The sequence below is a fragment of the Oratosquilla oratoria genome, chromosome 19, assembly GCF_046742065.1.
Source record: "Oratosquilla oratoria isolate Oo_2021 chromosome 19, ASM4674206v1, whole genome shotgun sequence".
NCBI classification, from domain to species: domain Eukaryota; kingdom Metazoa; phylum Arthropoda; class Malacostraca; order Stomatopoda; family Squillidae; genus Oratosquilla; species Oratosquilla oratoria.
In genome coordinates, this window is record NC_134795.1 from 60,124,430 (window position 1) to 60,129,429 (window position 5,000).

Genomic DNA, 5,000 nt, shown 5'->3' on the forward strand with positions numbered 1-5,000 from the left:
AAAATTTCCTCTTCTTTTTTTAGTTTCATATCTCCTATCTTTATGGCATATATACTTTCTTACATACCAAATCTCCTTTTTTGATGTGTTACTCCTCAGTAAGACAGTTTTCTGCCTAGTTTCGTTGTTTTTTCTTGACCTTCTTCAGACAGTTATCTTGTTTGTTTTTTCTCTTCCTTTGCTGCATCTTTTCTTACATTTTTGAACGTGTATACTCATATGTATTACAACTACTGCAATGTCATGGTGCAAACTCTTCCCCGCCTCCAATCTGAATATAAACAGAGACTAGGAATCATTGAAGATACAACGTTGTTATGGAACGTGATACAACATGGAGGTTGTCACGGCCAATTTTGGTGACAGTCTTCTTTGGAGCAAGTTTTTTTTTTCACTAACATTCATGCATCTTACCTCCGTAGAAGACCTCAGTTGTTCTCAGAACTTCGAAAGGAGACAGTGGGATGTACGGCAATTTCAAACTCACAAACACAGGCACGCACACACACACACACACACACACACACACACACACACACACACACACACACACACACACACACACACACACACACACACACACACACACAAACACACACACATTTTTAGATGTTCTGCCAAGGGATTCGAACCCTGACCTGTGCATATATACTCCCGAAGTCAAGACGCTAGCGACTGAGCTACGTGTGATGGTTCAAAAGGATTGAGCAAGTCCCTGAATACTCTTCATGTAACATCAGAAGATCTAGTCTCATTTTCATCCAATCCCGTATTAGGCGAGCCCTCCGACAAGTTGTGTGTGTTAAAGATAGATTGAACATTTTTAGAAGCTCTGAAGAGGGATTCGAACCCTGACCTGTGCGTATATAATCACGAAGTCAAGACGCTCGCCTAATACGGGGATTGAATGAAAATGAGAATAGATCTTCTGATGTTACGTAAACCGTGGTCCGTGACCTGTACAGTCCTTTTGAACCATCGCACGTAGTTCAGTCGCTAGTGTCTTGACTTCGTGATTATATACCCACAGGTCAGGGTTCGAATCACTTGGCAGAGCTTCTAGAAATGTTCAATCTTTCTTTAACAAACACAACTTGGCGGATGAGATTATCGGCACTCAAAGTGGTCGAAAGGAAATACAAGACAAATAGTTGTTGTAAGAATAAAGAAGAATTCCGGGAGATTTCCCAATCGATAAAAGAACAGTAGATATTACCTTCCCCCGCCAGAAAAAAAAGACAAAGAACAGATCGCAAAATCTCAAAAAACAGAAATATATAGAAAAGAAATCAGTAATGAGAGAGATGGTAAAATATGTAAAAATAAAGCCCGAGAAATCTCAAATTTTGAAGGAAAAGAATAAATTATATTAAATTCTTATCGTGAGAACAAAACCAATTATATAAGAAATATTGATAGAATTAAAGATAATATTTCACCCAAAAGAAAAAAAAAAAATGCTGAGGGAAGAAGTGCAAAGATCTAAAGAGAAAACAAAGGAACAGTGAGTTAACGTCCAAGTCCTTGAATCAGCATCGAAGTATATCATTGTATAGGAAGAATTGAAAGGCCCCTAGTGCAAATGGAACATGAAAGGGATGAACTAATTGCAAAAAGGAAATAATGTAGATGACCGGGATCTACATAGGAAGGATTGCAAAGTAAGGACATACCGACAAGAGACCTTTTGGTCCATAACTACTCCGGATGCCAAGAAATTAATAAACAAGCGAACCAAACAATTGGCAGGCATTACAATATATTGCTTTGGTGTTTATATAAATTAATTTTTAAATTTCGAACCGTACTACATTGCGCTGTCTCTCCTAGAGGTTCATTTCATTTAATCTACGTCCTGACGGCCTGAGACCAGCATTTCTTCTCTAATTCGTATTCAGTGTGAATATTTTATCATTACCTCTACCATGTCACTCCTGAGTCCACGATTTTTTTTTATGTAAAACAAATTTATATGCTTAGGCGATTTTCGTATGTTTTATCTATGATATTTGGAATCAGTTTTGTGGCTCACCGCTGTACTTTTTTTCAATCTGTCAATGTCTTTAATGAGATACGGTGACCATACGGACACAGCATATTCCAAATGTGGACATATTAATGATTTATATCGTTGGTCGATGGCAGATGGACTTTTGAAACCAAAAGATCGTGAGACCAGTTACAGGATTTTATTTGATTTCTCTGAGGCAGGAGTACAGTGCTTAGATTATTTGAAACCGTTACTGATAATTACACCAAGATCCTTTTCACTCTACTTGGGAAAACAGAGTATAGCATTAATGTAGAACAATATGCCAGTATAGGACGGGGCGCCCCCAGCAGGATGAGCGGCGGGGCGCCCCCAGCAGGATGAGCGGCGGGGCGCCCCCAGCAGGAGGAGCGGCGGGGCGCCCCCAGCAGGATGAGCGGCGGGGTGCCCCCAGCAGGATGAGCGGCGGGGCGCCCCCAGCAGGATGAGCGGCGGGGCGCCCCCAGCAGGATGAGCGGCGGGGCGCCCCCAGCAGGAGCGGCGGGGCGCCCCCGGAGGAGCGGCGGGGGCCCCCAGAGGAGCCATCCCATGAATTCAAGGGGACCCATGGCCTGTCGTTACAAATTATACATTTCGATAAAATGTAGTCTACGCTTCTTCGCCGTTTCGTCTCTTGGCATCGTATTGATAGTCGATATTGTATGGCCAGTCAGCCTTTCGAAAGTGTCCCCTAAACACCGTCACCACTGAGGTCATTTCAGAATCATTTTGAAAGAGAAATGCATCTGAAAGTTCCTGTGATCAGACTTTGCACCGTTTTTAACGAAATTATTATATCATGAGAAGTAATGCCGCATGAACGCCTCTCAATCTTCATCGGATATGATATCGTCCGAACACTCCAATTTGTCAAACATATCGTCACTGTATTCGAATTGTTTATCATTCTCTAGAGTTGATTTGAAGAGGATCATCTTCCTTTGGAACTCGTGTATAGACGTTTTCATCTGGTCTTGGTATCAGCGTACAACCCAGGGAACGTTTTACTGTGCTCGTCCCTTAGTCTAGCTGCCAACACCTTTTCTTCTTGGAACGTCTTCTTCGTTATATCCTTGGTAGCCATTAGCCATTTCCATAGGTGCTTCTGTCTACGCCTCTGTCTACGCTTCTTCACCGTTTCGTCTTTTGGTATCGGCCTCGTCGTTATGGCTTCGCCATTGGCGCTTGGACTGCTTCTCGAGAGGGCGCTTTACGACAGAGGAAGCTGAAAATGGTACCCTGCCTTTCCTGGACGTCCTCCTCACGCAAGAATGTGACCATATGAAGACCGAGGTATATGTCAAGCCTACAAATCCCGGACTATGCCTAAGCGGTGAAAGTGAATGCCCGCAGCAGTACAAGGACTCTACCATTGCTTCCTTCTACAGAAGAGCCGTTACCCATTGCTCTTCCTGGACGTCTACGCAGAAGGAGTTCGTCCGAGCAACACAAATGTTGGTCAACAATGGACATTCCAATCAGGATTGCCAACGTGTCCTGCGTACTGTTCTAAACAAATGGTACGTGGGACAACAAGCAGTGGTTGAATAAGGAACCACTCACAGCCTCTTCTATAGAGCTTTCATGTCTTCCGCTTACCGCGAAGAAGAGAAGAGTGTGAGAAATATAATTAATAGGAATGTTCATGTTACTAACCCTGTGGACCGTGTAAAGCTGGTAGTGTACTACAGGAACAGCCGCACAAAGGTCCTCATCATGAAGAACGATAGCTCACCACGCCCTGGAGATATGGAAAGTACCTGCCTTGTGTACAAATTTTCTTGCCCAAATAGGGACTGTGCGCCCTACGACGCTTACATAGGGTTGACTACTACCAGACTCTCCAGGCGCCTGAACTATCATCTGACTCAAGGAGGTCCCAAACGTCACTTCCTGGAGAAACATGGCCAGCATCTCACAGGTGATGTCCTTCGGCAGAACACTGTCATCATTTAGAGAGAGTCCGACAAGAACCGCCTTGCCTACCTTAAAGCTTTATATATTGCGGATTTATATATTGCCTAGTATTAAGCCATTTAGGAGAAGCAAGCCCCGAGGCAGGACAGAAAACATCACACTACACCCCTGGGGTAGCGGGGCTCGAGAGAGCGGACAAGCCAGCCAATGAGCGTACGTGGGAAACTGTCCCGCCCTCTCAACCATGAGGGGACCAAAAAAGGTCATCCTTCCAGCCAATCACACGCTGTGTTTCCGTATCTTTGTAATATATAAACTCTTGCATTTGTTCCATCTTTGTATTTTGATAATGACTCAGGTAGAGTCGAAACGTCAATCATGACCGGAATAGGAAATCTTCTCTTTCCTTTACCCCTTGCTATAAAGGATACCTTCAGGAAGTTGGAAACTCTGAAGAAGAAATTGATCAGTGCTGAATTTGCAGTTGCTTTTAGCCAAGCCTGCCTAAGAGAAAATTTACTCCCGCGGTATACAAACATATATATATATACATATATATATATATATATATATACATATATATATATATATATATATATATATATATATATATACATATATGATTAAACTAACTAACCAGTCGCTCCGTCCTGATGGGTACTTTTTTTTTTTACTCTAATTGCGGCCAAGCTACTATATGAATCCATTTGGAACGATTGTGTATTTCATACAGGAGGAGTCAAGAAAAGAGGGAGGGAGGGATGGTGAATGGGAGTGGAGTATGTAGGGATGAAATGGGAGGGAGTGGATCTATGCCTTTGACTTTTGGCTACCTCCCTTGTAAGGGGGAAAAAGCCGTTGGTATATGTACAGTATTTTTATGTATACAAATTATAGCGTGAAACATATATGCTCAAAATTATTTAATTTGACTTGAGTTCATTTATTTCAGTACGATATAATTTCACAAACATTTCAAACCAATACTAATACAAATGGGAAAAACAACAAACAGAAAGAATCTAGACAGAGTTACAAGTAAGAATATAATAAT